The 25,081-nt window shown below is 39.9% G+C and overlaps 1 protein-coding gene across 1 annotated transcript in view; it reads right to left on the reverse strand.

Annotated features, from left to right (window-relative positions):
* efcc1 (EF-hand and coiled-coil domain containing 1) overlaps positions 1–25,081 on the reverse strand; it is an 81,840-nt gene that overhangs the window by 30,811 nt on the left and 25,948 nt on the right. The gene's annotated exons all lie outside the window — the stretch shown is intronic.

Raw genomic sequence — 25,081 nt, forward strand, 5'->3', positions numbered from 1 at the left:
GGAACTTACCCAGTATGTACCCAATCTGATGCCAGATTACACTGCCAATGCTTATAGAGACTTTACTCTGTCTTTGAAGTTCAAAGTTCAAGTAAATTTATTATCTAACGACTTATACATAGTACAACCTTGAGATTCATCTCCTTTCAGGCAGCCACAAAAAAACGAGAAACCCAAAAAAACCCATTTAAAAATTGTTTATAAACGAATCTAACTGTCTAACTTGGATTTTTAAAAACAACAACATCCCGTTCCAGCCCCTTGGGTGATTTTAACCATTGTCTCTCAAACTCCAACTCATTTTTATCTCAACTCCACTGTCTGGATTAGTGCTCCCATGAGATGCCACAGTCATTAAAAGAAATAATTTATTTCATTTTATTCATTTTGCAAGGAAGTCATATTTTTTCATAGGCTTTCTTTCAATACATTTGTAAGGTGCATGGAAATAAGGCAGTCCTTTGCTAAAATGTATGAGTAAAGAGATAATTAGGTGACTACCGGACTCCCTTTACTCTAACCCTTTTCTACTCTTATACTATTTTTAGTTTCTTCCAAGCTGCAAACCTGCCAAACTACAAACTCTTATAGGCATCAGGTTTCAATTACTCATAATCTTGCACTTCAACTCATTCCTTGCCAACTGTTTCTTGTACTATAACTTCAAGCCAAGTTTATTGTCATTGTACTATATACACGTATACTGTCAAATGAGACAATGTTTCTCTGAACCAGGGTAAAAGCACACAGAACTTACAACACCCATATAACACACAATAGCTTAGGAAAGTAAGGATAAAATCTATAGATGATTTATGCATAAATAAGCAGAGTAAAGTGGATAAATTAAATATTGTCAGGTACAGAACAGGTTAGCCAGTGACACTTCGAATGCAGTGCATCAGGGAGTTTAGAAGCCTAATGGCTTGAGAAAAGAAACTTTTTCCTATCCCACCCATTTTTGTTTTTATGCATCGGAGTCTCCTTCCTGATGGTAGAAAGTCAAAGAGGACGCTGGATGGATGGGTGGGATCCTTGATAATACTAAGGACCCTGTGTGTGCAGTGCTCCTGATAAATATCTCAGATGGATGGTAGGCAGACCCCTGTGATCCCCTCAGCCATTCTCACAGTCTTTTGTACACGTTGTTACAAGATCACAAGACAAAGGAGCAGAAGTAGGCCATTCGGCCCTTCGAGTCTGCTCCGCCACTCCACCATGAGCTAAACTATTCTCCCGTCTAGTTCCAATTTCCAGCTTTTTTCCCATATCCCTTGATACTCTGACTAATCAGGTACCTGTCAATCTCCTCCTTAAAAACCCTCAATGATTGGGCCTCCACAGCTATATGTGGCAATGAATTCCATAAATCCATGACCCTCTGGCTAAAAAAAATTCTCCTCATCTCTGTTTTAAATGGGTACCCTCTAATTCTAAAACTGTGACCTCTTGTCCTGGACTCACCCACCAAGGGAAACAGCCTTTCCACATCTACTCTGTCCAACCCTTTCAACACTCAAAATGTTTCTATGAGATCCCCTCTCACTCTTCTATACTCTAATGAATACAATCCAAGAGCCGACAAACGCTCCTCATATGTTAGTCCCTGCATTCCAGGAATCATCCTCGTGAATCTTCTCTGAACTCTCTCCAACATCAGTACATCCTTTCTAAGATAGGGCGCCCAAAACTGCACACAGTATTCCAAATGAGGGCTCACCAGTGCCCCTTTGAGCCTCATCGACACCTCCTTACTCTTATACACTATTCCTCTTGAAATGAATGCCAACATAGCATTCGCTTTCCTTACTGCCGATCCAACCTGGTGGTTAACCTTTAGGGTATCCTGCACTAAGACCCCCCAAGTCCCTTTGCACTTCCGATTTTTGAATTTTCTCCCCATCTAAATAATAATCTGCCCGATTGTTTCTTCTTCCAAAATGTACAACCGTACATTGCTCAACATTGTATCTCATCTGTCATTTCTTTGCCCACTCTCCTAAACTGACCAAGTCTCTCTGCAACCTTTCCGTTTCTTCAACACTTCCTGCTCCTCCACCTATCTTGGTGTCACCCGCAAACTTAGCCACAAGATCATTTAATCCATGATCTAAATCATCAATATACAGTGTAAAAAGAAGAGGCCCCAACACCGACCCCTGCGGAACACCGCTAGTAACTGGCAACCAACCAGAATAGGATCCCTATATTCCCACTCTTTGCTTTCTGCCTATCAGCCAATGCTCCACCCATTTCAATATCCTTCCTGTAATTTCATGGGCCCTCATCTTATTAAGCAGCCTCTTATGCGGCACCTTATCAAAGGCCTTTTGAAAATCCAAATACACAACATCAACAGCCTCTCCCTTGTCAATCTTATTCGAGATTACCTCAAAAAATTCCAATAGGTTGGTGAGGCAGGATCTTCCCTTCATGAAACCATGCTTGGGCCTACTTTGCCATAACACCTCAAGGTAATTCGTAACCTCATCCTTGAGGATCGACTCCAATAATTTTCCAACTACCGATGTCAGACTAATAGGTCTGTAATTTTCTTTTTGCTGCCTCCCCCCTTTCTTAACAACGGAACTAAATTTGCGACCTTCCAGTCCTCCGGAACCGTGGCAGAGTCTACTGATTCCTGGAAGATTATTTCCAATGCCTCCACAATCTCCAAAGCCACCTCCTTCAGAACCCGTGAATGCAGCTCATCCAGTCCAGGAGATATATCTATCCTTAGTCCATTTAGCTTCTCAAGCACTTACTCTCTAGTAATCTTGACTGTACCTAATTCTATTCCCTGAGACCTCTGGCTATCAGGTATGTTGCTAATGTCTTCCACTGTGAAGACTGATGCAAAATACTCATTTAGTTCCTCTGCCATCTCTTTGTTATCCATTATAATTTCTCCAACATCCTTTTCAATAGGTCCTATATCTACCCGTGTCGCTCTTTTACTCTTCATATATTTAAGAAAACTCTTAGTGTCCTTTTTTATGTTAATTGCCAATTTCCTTTCATAATTCATCTTTTCTTTCCTAATGACTTTTTTAGTTTCTTTCTGTAAATTTTTAAAATTCATCCAGTCCTCAGTTTTCCCACTAATTTTTGCTTCCTTGTATGCTGCCTTTTTTGCTTTTATTTTAGCCTTAACTTCTCTCGTTAGCTACATTTGTGTCATTTTTCCTTTTATGATTTTCTTTTTGCTTGGAATATATTTTTCCTGCACTGTCCTTATTTCTTCCAGGAATTTCATCCAATTCTGTTCTACTGTCCCTCCATCTAGCTTACTTTTCCAATCAACTTGGGCCAGTTCCTCTCTCATACCACTGTAATTTCCTTTGTTCCACTGAAATATCGATACACCTGATACCAGCTTCTCCTTTTCAAATTTGAAACTGAACTCGATCATATTATGATCACTATGTATGCAGCCACAGGATTTATCTCTCAGAAGATTTAACATGGAAGTGAATATCGAGGAGCAACACCCCATATTCCATCTGTGTAGCGTCCAACCTGATGCCAGTAAAAAATTCCCTTCACCCTTCTCTCTTCTAATCCTCATTCAGGCCGCTTATCTCTTCTCAGCTGCCTATCACCTCCCCCACATCACCCGGATCCCCTCCTTCTTCCCTTTCTCCCATGATCCACTTTCTTCTCTGATCAGATTCCTGCTTCTCCAACCCTTTACCCTTCTCACCCATCACTTCTTGCCTTCACCTTCACCTATCACTTCTTGCGAGTCCTCTTTCCTCTATCTTTTTATTTTTTATTTTCCACCTTTTTATTTTCCTGTAGTGGCAGTAAATGCTGAGCAGCAGAACTATTGCTGGGAGATGCACGTCAATATATTTATTTATTTTATTTTAGCACCGCGCAGCAATTCCCCAAATTTAACCCTAGCCTAATCAAAGAACAATTTACAATGTCCAATTAACCTACCAACCAGTACACCCAGTGCACCCAGATGAAACCCACGTGGTCATGGGGAGAATGTACTAACTCCTCACAAGCAGTGGTGGGAATTGAACCCAGGATGCTGGTACAGTAAACCGTTGTGCTAACCACTAAGCTACCATGCCACCCTCCTGGCAGTCTGATAAAGAGAAAGAGCAATAAATGAGGAACAACACACACAAAATGCTGGTGGAACACAGCAGGCCAGGCAGCATCTATAAGGAGAAGCACTGTCGACGTTTCGGGCCGAGACCCTTCGTCAGAACACACTGAACTCCTGTCGAAGAGAAGAATTAAACTTCTTCAGTGTAGGTATCACTGGCAGAGGCTTCGCAGTAGTGAATTTAAAGAGCAAACACGAGGAAATCTGCAGATGCTGGAAATTCAAACAACACACACAAAATGCTGGTGGAACACAGCAGGTCAGGCAGCATCTATAGGGAGAAGCACTGTCGACATTTCGGGCCGAGACCCTTCGTCAGAAATCAGAAGAAAATGAGGAAAGCGTTTTTACACTGGATTTACTCTCAGAGGAAGATTTTTATTTGGAGATTAACTGAAAAATGTATGTGTAATCAAAATTTCTAAGCTATTTGGCAATTGTTTGTTTTTAACAAAACATATACATTGATAAAAAAGAAACTAGATTCTCTAATTTAGAGAATTCTCTAATTCTCTAAATTCTCTCCATCAGAAAAGTATACACATTACAGTAATGTATAAATAGGAAATTAGTTATTTAGAGCATACAGCTTAAACACATTTTTTCCATTAAAAATATTTATAATAAGACATTGGAGCAGAATTAGGCCAGCACTTGATCGTAGCTGATTTACTCTCAGCCCCAATCTCCTGCTTTCTCCCCATAACATTTGGCACCCTTACTAATCAAAAATCTGGCAACCTCCACATTAAATACACCCAATGACTTGATCTCCACAGCTATCTATGCCAATGAATTCCACAGATTCACCACCATCTGGCTAAACAAATTTCTCATCTCTGTTCTAAAGGGACATCCTTTGACTCCAAGACTGGTCCCCACACCCCCATCCCCAAGTCCTAGGCTCCACCCCTGCTGGAATCATCCACTCTATCAAGGCCTTTCAATACTCACCACTTAGAGATCACTTTTCATCCTATATTCCTAGTTTTCATAAATATTACAATAATAGAACCTCTATGATCTTCACTTCCTTTTACAGTTTCATTGATCAAAATAATTTAAAGACTTGGTGTGCTTCTTGATATTTAAACCTTGGTATAAATATGATTTGAATTTATATAGAACCCTAGTTCATAAAAAGGAGAAAAGATGTCTAAAGCTACAACAGGATATAAATTAGATGGAAGTCAATGGAAAATTGCCAGACAGAATTTAATTTAGACTATAGAAATAGTTATAGGACATTTGAAGTAAACAGCAGGGCACTAAGGAATGTCAATGAACAGCGAGAGCTCCAGTTGGGGTCCAAGTTTATAATTCTCTGAAAGTGTTGATACAGCTCAATAGGATGCCTCCGTAAGTCAGGACATCCGACTTAAAGCCGGGGTTTTAGTTTGCAAGTTTACTAAATAAATTGTTGGACTACACTTGCAGCGTTGTGTGCTTTTCTAATTGTCACATTATAGGAAGGATGTGATTGCACTGGAGAGAATGCAAAGGCGATTCAGCATAATATTGCTTGGATTAGAGGACTTCAGTTATTGGGGGAAATTGGTTAAGCCTGGGCTTAATTTTCCTGGAGTGAAGGAGGCTGAGGAGTGAGCTGACAGAAGTATATAAGATTAAGAGAGGGATAAACAGTGTTAATAGTTGAGATCTTTATCCCAGGTTAGGGCCATAAAGAATGCATCTCAAGCTTGTATGTGGTATTCACACCTTGATAATAAATTTACTTTGAACTTTGAAATAAGAGCTGAGAGACAGGAGTTTTATGGGGACTCTGAGGGCAATGTTTTTATGCAGTGGTTGATATCTGGAACTTGCCAAATGAGGTGGTGGAATCAGATACAATTAAGAGGCATTTAGCCAAATATTAATCAGGTAAGGCATAGAAGGACGGATTTCTAATTGTGCATGGTGGATTAGAATAGGTGTACAGAAAGGTTGGTATGTATTTGGTATGACACCATGATTAAGAGTTACACATAAAAATCTTTATTAACAGACCAAAACGATGTCAATAGTATGACTGACCAAACCATTAGATGGAGCATCTTTCTTTGTGAGATGCCGAGGATCAGCAGATTTCCAAGATGAACGGGGTTTGATGGATGCTAGGTCAAGGTCTCTTTGGGAGCTTTGGTATTGCCTGCGTGGCAGGTGGTGGGTGGGGGGGTTGATGTTTTTGCTGAAGCAGTTGGGGGGGAGGGTTGATGCTTTGCTGCTTGTGTGTGGGAGGAGGGGGTGCTTTGGAGATCTAATGTTTTTTCAGTCATTCATTCTTTGGGGGGGGGTTTCTTCTGTTTTGAGGATGTCTGCGAAGAGTAAGAATTTCAAATTGTATATTGGATACGTTCTCTGATATGAAATGATCGGAGAGGTCTGAGTCAGAGTGGTAGGGCTATGGCTCTACCAGCCTCCAACAGCAGCCAGGATGTGGATTACAAATTACAGCAGGAGATCGAGACGGTGTGTCAGAAGGGCAATGTCAAGATAATCATTGGGGATTTTAACATGAAAGTGGATTGGAAAAACCAAGCTAGTACTGGACCTCAAGAGAGAGAATTTGTAAAACAGCTTGTTGTTGAAACAACCAGGGGATCGGATGTGCTGGATTGGGTGTTGTGCAATGATCCGGAGGTGATAAGAGAGCTTAAGGTTAAGGAACCCTTAGGAAACAGTGATTGCCATATGATCGAGTTCACTTTGAAATTTGAGAAGGAGAAACTATATTCCAATGTGTTGGTATTTCAGTGGAATAAAGGAACTTACAATGGCATGAGAGGGGAACTGGCCAAGATTGACTGGAAAGGGACACTAGCAGGAAGGACAGTAGAGCAGAGATGGCTGGCATTTCTGTGAAAAATGAGGGAAGTGCAGGACAGATATATTCCAAATAAGAAGACATTTATGAATGGAAGAAGGACACCACCGTGGCTGACAAGTGAAGTCAGAGCCATGGTAAAAGCAAGAGGGCATACAATGAAGCCAAAGCTAGTGGCAGGATAGAGGACTGGGAAGCTTTTAAAAACTTGCAGAAGGAAATTAAGAAGGTCATTAGGAAGGAAAAGATGAATTATGAAAGGAAGCTGGCGGCTAATATCAAAGAAGATACTAAAAGCTTTTTTAAGTATATAATGGTAAAAGAGAGTTGAGGGTAGATATCGGACCAATAGAAAATGACACTGGAGATATTGTAATGAGAAACACAGAGATGGCAGAGGAACTGAATGCATATTTTGCATCAATCTTCACAGTGAAAGACATCTGCAGTATACCGGACATTCAAGAGTGTCAGGGAAGTGAAGTTAGTGCAGTGAAAATTACAACTGAGAAGGTGCTCAGGAAGCTTAATGGTCTGAGGGGGGGTAAATCTCCTGGACCTGATGGAATGTACCCTCCGGTTCTGGAGGAGGTGGCTGGAGAGATTATGGAGGCATTAACGATGATCTTTCAAGAATCGCATTGTACCGGATGACTGGAAAATTGCAAATGTTACTCTGCTATTTAAGAAGGGTGGGAGGCAGCAGAATGTTAGTCTGACATCAGTGGTTGAAAAGTTGTTTGAATCGATAGTTAGGGATGGGATTATGGAGTACCTGGAGGCACATGACAAGATAGGCCAAAGCCAGCACGGTTTCCTGAAAGAAAAATCCTGCCTGACTAACCTATTGCAATTTTTTGAGGAAATTACAAGCAGGGTAGACAAAGGAGATGCAGTGGATGTGGTGCACTTGGATTTTCAGAAGGCCGTTGACAAGGTGCTGCACATGAGGCTGCTTAGCAAGATAAGAGCCCATGGAATTACAGGGAAATTACTAGCATGGGTGGAGCATTGGCTGATTGGCAGAAAACAGAGAGTGGGAATAGAGATCCTATTCTGGCTGGCTGCTGGTTACCAGAGGGGTTCCACAGGGGTCAGTGTTGGGACTGCTGCTTTTTATGATGTATGTCAATGATTTGGACAATTGGATTAACGGATTTGTGACTAAATTTGCCGATGATATAAAGGTAGTTGGAGGAGTGGGTAGTGTTGAGGAAACAGAGAGCCTGCAGAGAGACTTGGATAGTTTAGAGGAACGGGCAAAGAAGTGGCAAGTGAAGTACAATGTTGGAAATTGTATTGTCATGCACTTTGATTGAAGAAATAAATGGGCAGACGATTATTTAGATGGGGGAGAATTTAAAATGTAGAGATGCAAAGGGACTTGGGAGTCCCGATTGAGTTGGTGGTGAAGAAGGCGAATGCAATGTTGGCATTCATTTCTAGAGGTATAGAATACAAGAGCAGGGAGATGACATTGAGGCTCTATAAGGCACTTGTAGCACCACACTTGGAGTATCATGTGCAATTTTGCACTCTTTATTTTAGAAAGGCTATACTGACATTGGAGAGGGTTCAGAGAAGATTCACGAGAATGATTCCAGGAATGAAAGGGTTACCATATGAGGAACATCTGGCAGCTCTTGGGCTGTATTCCCTGGAGTTCAGGAGAATGAGGGGGGGGGGGGATCTCATAGAAACATTCCAAATGTTAAAAGGCCTGACCAGATTAGATAATGGCAAAGTTACTTCCCATAGGAGGGGAGTCTAGGACAAGAGGGCACAACTTCAGGATTGAAGGACGTCCATTTAGAACATAGATGCAGAGAAGTTACTTTAGTCAGAGGGTGGTAAATCTGTGGATTTTTTTTGCCATGAGCAGCTTGTGGAGGCCAAGTCAGTGGGTGCATTTAAGACAGAGATAGATAGGTTCTTGATTAGCCAGGGCGTCAAAGGGTTTGGGGAGAAGGCAGTGGAGTTGGATCAGCCCATGATTGAATGGTGGAGCAGACTCGATGGGCAGAATGGCTTACTTCGGCTCCTATATATTAAGGTCTTATGGTCTTATCGAACTAATGAACCACTGAAATATAATTATGGGAGATTTTCTCCGAAGCTGTTCCTAGCAAACTAAAACAGGATGGCTTAATTTGTATGATTCTGTGATGGAGAGATCATAGCAAACAAGTTTCAGACCTTGATAAAGTACTAACATAATGGCAATACAATAAATGACAAAGCTTAGATGAATTATCTTTCTTCATAAGCTAACAAACAAAGCCAGACTTCCAAGTGCAGTAATATGAATTGAATGATAAGATTAGAGAGGAGTGAAGAGAGAAATAAATGAACAAAAAAAATCATTACTCTAGCTGGTTAGAATGATGAGCAAGTGAAACATTTCAGGCTGGGTTTGGACTTCATCCCTGTTTAGATTGGATTCAGCTGTGATGCCTGCAGTCAAGCCCTGCCCTGGCTTTATAGTAATAGCTGGACCAAATGAAACAAAGGTTCCAGCAGCTTTCATCAAAAAGATTTTGTTCTTCCTTCAATCAAACATCATAAAAGTACTTTGTAACTTGTCACGTTTTCTCCTTCAACTCAATCAACTGAGGAATTCTTAAAAAGACTGCTCAGAAATTTTCTTTTGTTGTATGATTAATGATTACCATTAAAGGACTCATATTTCAACTTTAATGAAAATCATTTCATTTCAGATACTTCTGTTTGTAAGTTTTTGTTCTGTTTTTAGTGACCTCTATTTAAAGTACAACATACTGTAGTTGTATAAGACATTGGTGAGGCCTAATTTGGTGTGTTGGGTGCAGTTTTGGTCACCTACCTACAGCCAAGATGTAAATAAGATGAAAGAGTACAGAGGAAATTTACAAGGATGTTGCCAGATCTGGAGGACCTGAGTTATAAGGAAAGATTGAATAGATTATGACTTTATTGCTTGGAACATAGAAGATTGAGAGATTTGATAAAGGTATGGATTATGAGGGGTACAGATAGGGTACAAGCTCTTTCCATGGAGGTGGGGTAGGAGTACAATCAGAGGCCATGGGTTAAGGTGAAAAGTTTAAAGGGAATATGAGAGGAAACTTTTTTCACTCAGAGAGTTGTTAAAGTGTGCTGAACTGCCAGCACAAGTGGATCTCAACATTTAAGAGAAGTTTGCATTGGTACATGGATGGTAGGGGTATGGAGGACTGTGATCCCAGTGCAGGTTGAAGGGAGTGGGCAGTTTAGATAGTTTGGCACAGACTAGATGGGCTGAAGGGCCTGTTTCTGTGTTGTACTTCTCTGAGTCGCTTGTTTTTGTTTTGTTGTTGACAGCACTATATCTAACAATAAGTTGGAGTCAGGGTGATAGAACTCACAGCAAATAGTCTTTGTACCAAACTAAGTAACTTCACTCAGAGATCAGATTCTACATTAAAGAGCAGAATATATAGCCAAAGCTACACGACTTCTCCCTGTTAAAGTAAGGTAACTTATTCATGAAAGCACAATCCAGCAGAGGATATTTATCTACAAGTTATGTGCACAAAATTAATCTCATTTACCAAGATTGATGCAAGCATCAAATATAATTGATTGGGTAATTACTCAGAAGAGTGTTGACACCATCCACACATCTCTGGGGAAAGTACACAGAAGCCACTTTCCCATTCATCTGGATGGAGAGACAGAGAAGTGGACAGACTCTGACAGACTTCAACGCTAGAAATTAAAATTAGCTAAAATTAGAGATAGCAATGTTTCTCCATCACAGATCATAAGAACATAATGAAAGCTGATATAAGCCACTTACGAGTCACACAGCAAAGGCGATAATAGAATATATTTTAACTGGATGGTTGAATTTTTAAAATGAACAGCAAATTACATTTGGTGCTATGGGGAAAGTACTAGGACTCAGATCAGAATCAGGTTTAATATCACCAGCCTATGTTGTGAAATTTGTTGTCTTTGCAGTAGCAGTATAATGCAATACATAATAACAGAGAAAAATTTTGAATATATATATAAAATAGTTAAATTAAATAAGTAATACAAAAATAGAAATAAAAAAGTAGTGAGGTGATGTTCTTGGGTTTGATGTCCATTCAGAAATTGGATGGCAGAAGGAAAGAAGCTGTTCCGGAATTGTTGATTTCACATTGTATATTGGATGCATTCTCTGATATTAAATGGACGGAGTGGTCTGAGTCAGAGTGGTAGGGCTTTGACTCATTCGGGCTCTGACGAGGTAAGTGGACTATGTTTTTTTTTGTTGGAATAGACAGCACGTCTGTAGGGTTAGTACTTTGCTCTGGGTGTCAGATGTAGGAATCCAGGGATTCTTCCAGTCTCCCATATGGCCACAGCTGTGCCAGGTGTTACTGAGATGCAGCTCCTGAGAGACCGTGTTAGGGATCTGGAGCTGCGGCTTGATGACCTACAGCTTATACCACCTTCCTGATGGTGCCAATGAGAACAAGGCATGTGTGGGTGATGGGGGTCCTTAATGATGGGCTCACCTTTTTGAGGCATTGCCCCTTGAAGATGTCCTGGATACTATTTAAGCTTGTGCATAAGGTGGAACTGACTAAGTTTAACTCTCTACAGCTTATTTCGACCGTGTGCAGTAGCCCCCCCCCCCCCCCCACCTAACCACCACCTTCCTCACCCCACTATACCAGACCGTAATGCAGCCAGTTAGAATGCTCTCCACAGTACATGTGTAGAACTCAACTATCATGACTCAAATAGATATCTTGAGATAATGATCAACAAATTGTAATTAAGCTTTACTCTTATAAAAAGCTAACCTTTATTTCCTATCTAATGAATGACAAACTGCTTGAGTTATAGAAACATAGAGCAATAAAGTATGGACACAGGCCATTTGGACCAATACTTCCATGCTGACCACGGTGTATCAGTGATAGCCCACCACCACTGGACAGGCCTTAATATCCACGTCAATGCTTTAGTAGAGTTTGAACTAAAGGCCATTGTTTAGTATGGTGCTGAATATTAGTAGCTCAGGTTGAGGCATTGGATGTTTCAGAGTTCTTGGCAATTAACTTGCAGACGTTTCATCACCAGTCGAGGTGATATACTCAGTGCACTATTGTTGGTGTTTCTCTGGGAGTACTCACATTTGTATAGCACTCCCCCCCCCCCCCCCCCACCGCCCCGTTCTCTTGCCTTGGTCTTGATTGGCCGTACTCTTGCCTTGGTCCTGATTGGCTACTCCTTCAGTTGACCTTTGAAATCTATTGGCTAGCGTTTCTTTGGTTCTTAGGGGTTTGTAGGTGCTGTCTATTTCGATATGTTCTGCTTATGGAGTTATCAGAAGAGAACCACGCTTCTAAAAATTCTCGTGCTTGCTTTGTGTATGCCTGCGCTGGTACCTCCACAGTATCCAAGTTAAAGAGTTATCCTTCCTGGCCTTCAGGTACCGAGATCAGAGACAGTGGATCATGTCTCCGTATCACCAGTTTGGGTTCCCATAAATGAGTTGAGGGTTTATGTCCTGTCTGGTCGACGTAATTCTTGTTGCGCTCTCTACAGGTGATCCTGTACACCACATTGCTTTTGTCAGTTGCTTAATGGTATCTTGGTTCTTGAGACAAGCTTCCTTAAAGTCGCTGTTGGTTTGTGAGCGATTGTGCTGCCATTTCTAAAAGTATTAAACTTGGTGCTTATGTCAATATGTGATTAAACGTTAAATACCTAAAGAGCTCTGGACCCTTAAATGAGCACAACGCTGTCAGGACTGGACAGGAGAAAGACTATGCTGGAAACCAGTGCAAAGTAAATCAAACTTTCATTTCTCATTAAATCAATCAAAATACTTCAAAAATTCTAAATGGAAGTTAAACAGTCTATGGAAAAAATTGCTTTTCTTATCACTTCCTAAGTACTTTGTTTATTTCAATTTGTGATGACCTATGCAAACCAGCAGCAGATGTAATTGACTCCAGTAAAGGGGACAGTAACCTATATAAATGTCCTGTAGAGACATGCCAGAGAAATGACATCTTTAAAGCAATTATTTATTATTCATTAGAAATGATGGGTATTTAGAGCTTGGATTTTAATTGAGCTATTCTATTAAAACATTTAGATCAAGAGCCTGCCTTATCAGTGATGAAAGCATCTGTACGATAAAGTCTCAGTGGGGACTCTTAATGGTGCTGCAGTAACTCCTGCTGCCTCTCCCCCTAGCTATACTTTGCCAATTATTCATAGTGCCCACCAAATGCATCATCAACACTGATTTCATTTCATCAGGTCGGGATACATCGCAGACATTGCCTCATATCACGGTTGCATCTCTCCTGTTTTTTTTTTCTCGCTAGACCCCTGGCTGCTTTGTCACAGTTGATCCCACCCATGAGATTAGCACCATCTGTCAAGTTCGAGCAATTTGCTTTGCATGTCTGAATGTAGTGACTTATGTGAATTTTTAAAAAAAACAGGATCGGATCATCCGTGATTCCTAGGGTAAACGATCCTATCATTTTCCTGCTTTATTTCCATAACGATAATCTTTAGTCAAAAAATTCTGCCAAATTATTTCTTTCTATGTTGGCTTTTTTTCTTTCGAGGAAATACCTCAAATCATAAGAAGCAAACCCAATTTTTTATAAATCCAAATTCTATAACAGCTTAATTAACAAAATAAAATTATTTTTGATATTCTTGCTTTCTCAACATTATTTCATCAAATGTATACAGAAAGCTTAATGTAAGATTCCATAGATTCTGGAAATATCGGATCAAAATAGAAAATGAAGAAAATAATCTAAAGGTCAGATATCTTTGGATAGAGAAAAAGCCATCTTTCATTTTGATATTTCATCAGAACTGGATTTTTTCTCAGTTTGCTTAAAGGTCACTGACTTTAACATGGCTTCGTTTTTTCCCTGTCTGCAATTGATGCTTAATTTCTCAAATATATTCAATATTTTATTTCATATACAGCAAATTGTTGGAGTCTATGTTTTCATAAATCAATGAGAACTGAGTGTTCTGAGCTGACGAATTTCTCAAAACCTGATGAGAAATGAATTAGGCTCTCCATGCTTATAAAATTAACTTCAACTTGAAAAATTGTAGAAACAGATATCAGCAGTCCATACAAAATGCTGGAGAAACTCAGCAAGCCAGGCAGCACCTATTGGAAAAGAGTAAACTGTCAACATTTCAGGCCGAGACCCTCTATGGTAAAGAGTAAGCAGTCAACGTTTTGGGCCGAGACTCTTTATGGAAAAGAGTAAACACTTGACATTTCAGGCTGGATCCCTTTATCAGGACTGATGAAGGGACTTGCCCCAAAACATCGACTAGTTTACTCTTTTCCACAGATGCTGCCTGACCTGCTGAGTTCCTCCAGCATTTTGTGTGTATGCTTTGGATTTCCAGCATCTGAAGATTTTTCTTGTGTCTCAGATATCAGCAACTCTTGTTTTCAAAATTCTACCCAGCAGGTACAGCTAAATTTGGAAGGCTCAGTTCAAGTTCAAATGAATTGATGAATTTCGAATTCAGTAATCAGTCTAACAACAATAATTATGCAGGCACTTTGATGATGACCTTACAGACTGAGCCAGAAATGTGAACCTTCACTGAATTTCTAATACTGCTTGGTTGAGAGTGAGTGTAATTTTTAATTGTGCTTCATAATATCTTCCTTTCAAAACTTGAGCAATTTTCTTTTACAGTAGATATGGCAAATGGAAAGGAAATTAGTAATAACCAGTTAAATATTATAATCAAACAAGATTGGGATCTGTGACAGGTTCCTACAGTGTGATAAATGAATACAATGTTATTCTGGAGCTGAGTTTGGAGTGCATGGGTGATTGCTTTTTGTGTTAATTTTAGCTGCAGAGTTCTTTTATATGAGTTCCCAGCCACCAGCAGTCTGATAGACAGCCTTGAGGCCAAGGTAGCAGGGTTCCGAGCTTCACACAGCTATGGAATAAACTTTTGAGGGAGAGCTTGGTTAGAGCATGACGGATCCTAAACTCCATGGTGGGGCTGGTGATGTGCTCTGACATAAAATCCGTCTGGTTATTATTGCTCTCCTTACCTACTCGTAGAGTTGCTTCTAATTGCTATCCAGTTACGTGCCGCTGCCACACATTTAGAGGCACCCTGGTACAAGTGCTTAGACTTTCCATATCAATCTCCAATAATGAGTTAATTTAGTGCAAAGGCATTGTTACTTTTGATGTAAGTTATCAGCAATGATTATAAGGGATTGAACAGGAGGGAATTATGGTAAAGAGTATTGTATCATTAAGTATTGATTGTTCAAATACACAGTATTCCAAACCCATACAGCCAGAAATCGGTTACGTCAGATGTAAAATCATTAGTATTTATGCAAAAGAACAGTTGATGCATTTTCATGTCTTTAAGTGTGGTATTTACTCTGCTATTAAAATACAAAGGTGCAGAGATTGCACTGGAAATAAACTTAACTACCAGAGAGGGATTCTAGAGAACTTGCAGTTGACAAACCTGGTACATTTATTAGATAAGATGGCAGACATGACATGTGGGGAGGGATTAGTGAACACAGCGTACATGAACTTTATGAAAGCCTTTAAGTAGTGAATTTGATTGCAGAATCTGCCCAATTTATTGTGTAAGTGGAATGAGCTGCACCATATTTCAAAGAACTGCATTCAATTTAGCCCTTATAGAGCAAAATGCAGATTCAGCCTGGTTATTATAGATCCCAAATTATGTACTATACAATATTTGCCTAACAATTTTTAAAGATACCTCACAATATTTCTTTAACGTCTTGTAAAGGAAGGCTAACAAATACAATATTTGGTCTATGTGTAGTTAGCAACAAAGGCCGTGAAAGACAATGATACAGCATAGTTCTGTTTTCTCAAGTGAAATTCTAATTACTTTAGACCAGGTTACCTAACAGTTTCTTTCAATGGTTGCGATGCTGATAAAGGTGAACTACTTTAGAAATACAAATAGTAGAGAAAGCTTAAGCATCAAAGATGCCCCTCTGTAAATGTGTTCATATCAAACTGACATCTAGCTTCAAGCACAGCCTCTGGCAGGAAACTGGTGGGGATAAAGCTGTAATCTGGAGACTAGATCGTCGGATAAGCTTCATACCATAAACAGACAGAAATGGGACAAGAGAGCAGATTCATCATGGTGAATCTCCATGCATTCATAGCATCCTGCACATTTTCACTTCCAGAGGTTTTTTTTTGACACTAACAAGCTCTGACCACAATGTGTCACCATGGAAAATAGTTTTCGGAAAGAAAATTAGGAAGGCTGAAAGATGGATTTAGGCCAAAGACACTGTAACAGCCGAACTCATTAGAGAGTCAGGTTGGATCAGTAGAGTGAAATGAACAGTGGATGTTTTGGGTCAAGACCCTTCATCTGCAGTTTCTTTTTTCACCAGATGTTCATATCTGTAGTGCTGCAGGAACAACTTTACTCTGTCAAAAGAGTATTTCATGTAGTGGCTCTGCTTTTCAAGAGGAAATGAAAATGATCAACTACATCCACAAGGCCTGCGTAGCGACACTTTAGTGGCAGAGGGACACTTGCTTTAAAACCTCTGCTTCAGGGGATTTGCATAAGAGCAGAGAGGGTTAGATGGGATCTGCTCTGTCATTTAAGATTATGGCTGATCAGATTTTGGCTTGAATTCCACTTTCCTGCCTCATCTCCAAAATCCAACTCCAATCCTGAAGTCTAATCATTTATCCATTGCAGCCTTGAATATATTTAATGACTCAACTTCCATAGTTCTATGAGATATCCTTAAATTCATAAAATTTGAAAGAAAGAATTTCAGTCTTAAATGTTTGACTCTTAATTTTGAGACTATAGTCCCTATGTCTAGGTTCCCCCACCAGAGAAAAGGTTCTTTGAGAACCGACCTTATCAAAGTCTCTCAGGCTCCTGTACGTTTCAATAAGATTACCTCACATTCTTCTAAACATCAGAGAGCGTATGTCAGTTTGATTACATTTCTCTTATGAAATTAGAGTCTTAAGTCTCAACAAAGGTATGAGGTGTGACCACAAACAAGAGAAAATCTGCAGATGCTGGAAATCCAAAGCAACACATACAAAATGCTGGAGGAACTCAGTAGGCCAGGCTATGTCTATCGAAGAGAGGAAACAGTTGACATTTCTGGCCATGGCCCTTCACCAGGACAGGTGTGAGTTGGGAAGCTGGGAACTACATTGAAATGAATATGACTGTAAAAAAAGTAATGACTAACATTTGTATAAAAATATAATTTACAGCACAGTTCCAGCACTACTAAATGGCAACACCCAGCAAGGATAGACAGTCCATCCATTGTTAACAAGTAAGCCAAGATAAAGACAGAATCAAATAAAAAGGAAAGGTTTACACTATGAAAGAGCAGTCAATATGATGACAGATTTAAAAAAAACTAAGATTTCAGTAAAAGATGACCAAAACATTGATAAAGGAAAGTGGAATACAACAAAAAGAAATTTAAAGACAAATTGTAGAAGTTTCTACAGATACAAAAAGGAAAGGATCACCAAAAATTAGTTTGACTTCCCTCACTGAAGCAAGAAAAATTAAATTGAGGAATAAAGAAGAATAAATTGAAAGTATATTGGGGAATAAAGAAAAGGCTGAGAAATTAAACTATTATTTTTATCTGTCTTTATGCCTTAAAGAGATTGAATGTCAGTAAATCCAAAGAGCCCAATGATCTGCACCCAAAAATTGCAAAGGAGAGGCTAAAGAGGGAGTGGATGCATGGGTTATTATTTTTAAAATAATGATGATTCCCATGGATTGGAAGATAGCATATGTAAGACCAGTACACAGGAAGGAAGAGAATCTTTGAGGTTGCTACGAGAAGAATAGATAAGAACATACAAGTGATGCAGTGCACTTGGACAAAATTAGAATAGATGGGTTTAGAAGTAAGGTACAAAAAAAGGGCTGGGGATTGATTAACAAACAGAAAATAGTGAGAGGAAGGCTCTGGCTTGTGAGGTGGCACGAAGATCACTGTTAGAGAAATCCGATACCCATTCCCGTTCTGACATATCAGTCCATGGCTTCCTCTTGGCCAAGATGAGGCCTCCCTCAGGGTGGAAGAACGACACCTTATATTGCATCTGAGTAGCCTCCAATTGGATGGCATGAATATCAATTTCTCCTTCTGATAATTTTCCCCTCCCTCTCCCCCCTTCTTCTATTCCCCACTCTGGTCCTTTACCTCTTCTCACCTGCCTATCATTTCCCCTGGGTCCTCTCCTCCTTCCATTTCTCCTATGGTCCACTCTCCTTTCCTATCAGATTCCCTTTTCTCCAGCCATTGACCTTTCCTGCCCACCTGGATTCACCTATCACCTTCCAGCTAGCCTCCTTCCACCCCCCCCCCCCCCAGCTTTCTTATTCTGCTGTCTTCCCCCTTCCTTCTCAGTCCTGAGGAAGGGTCTCAGCCTGAAACGTCAACTGTTTATTCGTTTCCACAGATGCTGCCTGACCTGTTAAATTCCTCCAGCATTTTGTGTGTGTTGCAGTAATGTGGATGGGTGAACAAGTGTAATATATCCATGTTAGGAGATAATACCAACCTTGATGGCAGGGTGAGTTGTAGAGGGGATATAGAGAGACTTCAGGGAGACAGGGGCAGCCTACGTAAATAGGCAAGGATATGACAAATTCAACAATATATAGAAAAGCTGTGAGCTCATTTACCTTAATAGAAAAAAAGTTAAGTTTTTTAAATGGTGTGAGATTGAAAGTTGTTGGTGTTCTTTTACATGAATTATTTAAAACTAACATCTAAGTACAGAAAGCTATTAGGAATACCATGCTTTGGTTTTTATTGCAGCAGAATTTTGATCGCAGGTGTCATGAAGTTGTGTTGCAATTATACAATATAGAGCTCTAGTAAGTCAGTATGTATATTGTGCTTACATACGGTTTAAGTATCAAAGAAAGGGTATGCTTGTTATAGAGAGATTTTTTTTTAACAAGAAGAGATTAAACAGCATGAAATTAGAAGAATGAAAGGCTATCAATTGAGACCAGGATTTTGTGCATGTATTTGCCTGTAAATTTGGGGAGGTGGAGAGGGATCCAGAGGGTGTCAATCTTTCCAGCTGGGTCCTATGTATGGCACGTTCACATACTGCAGATTATAAAGAGCCCTACTGGTTGGCATTAGGATTCTGTGAAAATGGTGAATATCCATTCCTTGAATCTTAGCAAGATGAAATCGACTCCAATACTTTCAGCTTGTTAGTCCCCAGACCTCTAGTCATCTTTTTCCCATTACCTAGTTTTTTCCTGCAAGGACTGGACACAAACTTGCTTCGACTTTAGGTTTTGCATTTTCAGCGCGCACTCTCAGAAAATGGTTGAATATAATCGCGACATGCAATAACGAACGTGCAGCATTTTGAATGTCCTGAGGAAGAGTCTCGGCCCAAAACGTCGACTGTTTGTTCACTTCCATAGATGCTGCTTGACCTGCTGAGTTCCTCCAGCATTGTGTGTGTGTTGCTTTGGATTTCCAGCGTCTGCAAAATTTCTTGTGTTTATGATTTTGCTGCTCAGGATATAATCCTCTTAAAAATCTAATAGCAGACACCGATAAAGGAAATAGATAAATTAAAACAACATGTTATAGGTCAGCCCTAGTGCTATGATGCACTTAATTGTACCATGCAACTACAACAGTTGATGAAAATACAAAATTACATCTTTTTGCTAAGGATTCAGAAATGCTCAAGAGCTCAGAAATAATGTTAGTGTAATGTTTTAAGCAATAATTATTTGTTATGGTATGCACCTGACCATGCCAGCCTCTGGGGTTTAGACATTCAGATTCTCCAGAGGATGGCTAGCTGGCAATTGTCCCTTTAAAGATCCTGGCCCACTCCACTAATTGGCAGCCTGTTTTGGTGCCCCAGGATTTAGGTACTAAAAGAGCACCTGAACTCAGGTTCAGTGCTCAATCATCAGCTCAACTTTAGTTTGATCTGTGATTGCTTTTAGGATTTGTCTTGCTTGGATTCTTGTCCAGTAACATCAGGTTCTTGTCTAGCATCGAGTCACGAACCGAGTTCTCGTCTCAGTCTCGAAATTGTGTCTCGGTTCTAGTCTCAGATACTGACCATCCTTGCCTGGGCCTCTTGTCATATTACTAGGTAAATTTATTTTTAAGCAACACCCTCAGTACCTACAATGAAACTTACTAAAAATATTAAACCCACACACACAAAATACTGGAGGAACTCGGCAGGGCAGACAGCATCTACGGAAAAGAGCACAGTCAACACTTCAACCGTCCAAGAAGTGAAAAAAATAATTAAATGTTTATTTTGCCATGGCGTGGACCATTTGGCAAACTCCCAGTAGACCAATCCTGTCAGTTCCATTACCTCTTTCCTTATTTCATTGTATCTTTGCAACATATTCGTCATAAACCTGTCGACACATACTTGGGACATGGGAGGTAACTGAAGTCCTGGATAAATGTGCAAACTCCATACTGATAGTATCCCCTGTCAGAATCGAATCTTAGTCTCTGAAGTGATGAGGCAATAGCATTCATCCTGCACCACCATAAGTATATTTATTTTGTTTTGCAGCAAAATGAAGTGTTTTTAAGAGAGGCTAAACTTCTGAAGCATCTGGAGATGACAAGGTTCTCACTGAAACTTCTGAACTAAATATTTCCTTGCGGGCTGAACTGTCAGATCTGAACAAACAGCCTACTCTAAAATGGAACACAGCCATGGCATGGCTCAGTAGAATTCTGACCAAAATTTCTGCTTTGGTAGTTGACACATGTGACATACTTTTAAATTGGTAACTGTCTTTTATTCAATCATCTCCAGTTTATGCTTTATCTATGTGGGTGGCTGAAATGCGACATTGCTCCATTTAGCGATAGCGTAATTTGACTAAAGTTCCACAAGCAGATGGATAAGACGAGGAACAGAACTACAGTTCATGTGGTTGGCAAATAAACTCTTAAAAAATGAATAAAATCCTGTTCCTGCACCCTCTGAAAGCATTCTTGAGAATAAATTCAAGCCAAACACAGCTCACAATAAACAGCTTGTTTTGGCGGTTCAATTTTGAGTCATATAAAATCAGTAGCCAGCGCAAAAACATTAAAAGAATTCCCTCCTATCTATAATTTTTCACTCCACCATGAGAAACTCATTGTACTTTTGTAAGGAAGGAGAACAAATTTTTTTTAAAAAAACTATTCAATCGATTACGTAGTGTCTTTCAGAGTCTGGAATGATTGCCAGGTCTTTTATTCACACTTACTTCTTTACCATAGGCACAAGATGCCTGCTATAGAGCAGTAGGAGCTTTGTGTAAACTGTCACCCCATTCTAAAGGATAGAAAGGCTCTGCCCTTTGCGGTCCTTCAAACATGAGGCTCTGGCTATAAAAACCAGTAACAAATGGACAAGTGTTTTCAGCACCTCCAGATGGCATTACTTCTTTGCTGCTGCAAACGGCCCTATTGTTTTGGAAAGGGACCAAGTTTTTCATCAGTCTCTTTGACTGTTTGATTGAAACAGTGCTTCGCTGGGTCAGGGAAGGCTGCAGAAATGAAAGGATGAAAAGAAGGTGACGGTTCGATGGCCTCAGTTCTTTCATGGTAATGAACCAAACAACTTTTTTTTCCTTGGTTGCATCCCACCCCCATCCCCCTTCTCTTCAGCTGGACTACTCCCTTAATCACTTTAGTTCTGTAAGTATGAACTCATAAACTTTGGGAGTGAATCAACTGTCTATCGATGGAAGGATTTTCCACATGCCAGCATTTTTTTTGTGAGCAGGTACCATCATAATGAGCTGGTATCACATTTTTTTCTCCTACTTAAATCTGATCAAGTGGGGTTCTTCCAATAAAGGCTATCATAAAGTATAAGTTATCAAGAAAGTTAACTTTTTGCTGGGTGACTGCGGTTTTTGCCCATGTCGTAAAATAAAATAACTTTATTTAGAGAGCCACTTATTCACATTGCCGATTCTTTTCCCATAGTCAGCAGTAGTTCCCCCTGTCTATGGGATGAAGTGAAGCTAGTTGCCTTTCTTAACATAATTCAATTAACCCAGAGGCACCTATCTTATAATGCATGAATTGAACACAACAGTTACATCTGAATGCTTCTCACTCTTAGCATTCAAAGTCACAAGGTAATTTAAAGTAAGCATCTAAACTGGTGCAATATCAGGCATGAGCAATAAAACTATCTGAGTTGAAACTACCTGTTTCCAGTAATCACATAGTTAAAATTATTATAATCTATCAAGGCCTCTTCCTCACCTTCTGAAATGTTCGAAATCTCTAAGGACCATTAGTGATTATAAATGACATCCTGTATAGTGCCCTCTAGCCATATCCCTACAATTATCAGCCATCTGGTAGGTCTACAGTTTCTTTCTTTCAATAGCAATAGGATGACATGAGTTTCTGCAATCCACTAGAACCCTTTCAGCCCTGTGAAGGATACACAAGGAACCACAATTTACTTAAGCACTGGAGCATAACTGCAATCACATTTAGCATCATGATCAGCTTTGTGTCAAGATTAAAGCCAATTTTGTAGCTGGTTTTGCTTCACTCCTTATATTGAACCCTGAAAGTAGCATTGTAACATACGATACTTTGCAGGAGTGCATCGCATCCAAAATCTGATGGGTGACTAAATTTTCATCAAAACTGGAGATATTAATAAGTGTCTTTAAGAAGGGGAGGAGGGTAGAGAGGAGACAAGGTTTTGCAAGGGAATTTCTGAGCACAGCACCATTGATGAAATGATAAATTTACGGAAGTAGGCGATGTGTAAGAGATGAGAAGTTGAGTACTATATCATCATCTATAAAAGCAAAAACAATTTAGTTCTTCAGAATCAGAATCAGGTTTAACATCATTGGCATAGGTCATGAAATTTGTTAACTTTTCGGCAGCAGGACAATGAAATGCATGAAGAATAATTTAAAAACTGAATTGAATATTATTGAATAAAAATCAATAAATATTATTGCATAAAAACCAAATTACAGTAAGTATATATATGTCTATTAAATAGTTGTTAAAATAAGTAGTGCAAAAAAACAACAGAATTAAAAAAAGTAATGAGGTAATAATGTTCATGGGTTCAATGTCCATATAGAAATCAAATGGCAGAAGGGAAGAAGCTCTTCTTGAATTGTTGAGTGTGTGCTTTCGGGCTTCTGTACCTCCTTCCCGTTGGTAACGATGAGAAGGGGGCATGTCCTGGGTAGTGGGAATCCTTAATGATGGACGCTGCCTTCCTAGGGCACCGCTCCTTGAGGGTGTCTTGGATACTATGGAGGCTAGTATCCATGATGGAGCTGACTAATTTTTCACGTTTCTGCAACTTACTTTGGTCTTGTACAGTAGCCACCCTCCCTCCCTCCCGTACACCACCCCCCACACCAGATGGTGATGCAGCCAATCAGAGTGCTCTCCACAGTACATCTGTAGAAGTTTTCAAGTGTTTTAGTTTTCAAACCAAATCTCCTCAAGCTCCCAATGAAATATAGCCACTGTCTTGCCTTCTTTATAGCCTAATCAATATACTGCATCCAGGTTAGGTCCTTAGAGATATTGATATACAGGATCTTGAAATTGCTCACTCTCTCCACTTCTGATCCCTCTATGAGGGATCCATATTAACATTATTTTTTATTTCTTGCCACACAGATAAATATAATTATCATTATTTTTTTCATTTAAAGCATTATTGAAACCAAACATTGTCAGATTTCTACCAGCACTAATTACTTTACACTGTTAGTTATACTTCTTATGAAATTTGTTAATATGTCAAAAGATTATGTTGCCACTATAACCATGAGCAGCTACATTCATAAAGTGATCTGTGCTTCTGATGACAGTACACAAATGTAAAGTGAAGTCGAAATGAAGTCAACAAAGTTGTACTTTGCTTATTTGAAGAGGCTGACAGATAGTGTGTGAAATCACTGCAAAATGTTTCCTCATAGAAATACCTTCAAGTTGTCCTTTACAAGCTCAGGCATAGCTTCAGCACTAAAATACATACTACCAAGCATGAAATTATTGAGGCATAATTAATATTTCCTTGTTATTGGCAATGTTATTCTCTTTCATCAACTGTACCATCCTCTAAATATGTTCACCAAAGCTTTTTACGGATGAAAATTTAAAAACTGCTGATCTAGCTATCTGGAAATAAAGAATAGATATTACTAGAAGTGAAAACGAGTGAAAGCCTGCAGATGTTGGAAATTTAGAACCACACATGTCGAATTCTGGAGGAACTCAGCAGGTCAGGCAGCATGAATAAAGGGTTAAAAACACAAAATGCTGGCAGAACTCAGCAGGCCAGGCAGCATCTATGGGAGGAGGTAGTAACGACGTTTCGGGCCGAAACCCTTCATCGTGAATAAAGAGTTGATGTTTTTGGGCCAAGGCCCTTCTTCAGGCCTGGAGAGGAAGGGGGAAGACACCAGAATGAAAAGGTGGGGAAAGGGGAAGGAAGATAGCTAGAAATTGACAGGTGAAGCCAGGTGGGTAGGAAAGGTAAATGGCTGGTGAGGAAGCAATGCAACAGGAGAGGAGTGTGGACCATTGGAGAAAGAGAAGGAGGGGGGACTGAGGGGGAGGTGATACTTGAGAAGAGGTAAGAGGCCAGAGTTAGGAATAGAAGAAGAGGGTCGGGGGAGGGAAACAATTTTTTTAACCAGAAGGAGAAATTGATATTTATGCCATCAGCCTGGAGGCTACCCAGATGGTAAATAAGTGTTGCTCCTCCACCCTGAGGGCGTCCTCATCTTGGCACAAGAGAAGGCCATGGACTGGCATGTTGGAATGGGAATGGGAATCTGAATTAAAATGTTTGGCCGCTGGGCAGTTCCACCTTTGGCAGATGGAGTGCAGTTGCTCGACGAAGCGGTCCCCCAATTTATGATGGGTCTCAGCAACGCAGAGGAGGCCGCGTCGAGAGCTCCGAAGAAAGGAGAAACAACCAGCAAGTGGCACAGTAGCAGAGGAAAGAGAAACAGAGCTAATCTTTCAAGCTGAAAACCCTTTG

Source organism: Hemitrygon akajei, chromosome 19 (assembly GCF_048418815.1).
Source record: "Hemitrygon akajei chromosome 19, sHemAka1.3, whole genome shotgun sequence".
Taxonomy (NCBI): domain Eukaryota; kingdom Metazoa; phylum Chordata; class Chondrichthyes; order Myliobatiformes; family Dasyatidae; genus Hemitrygon; species Hemitrygon akajei.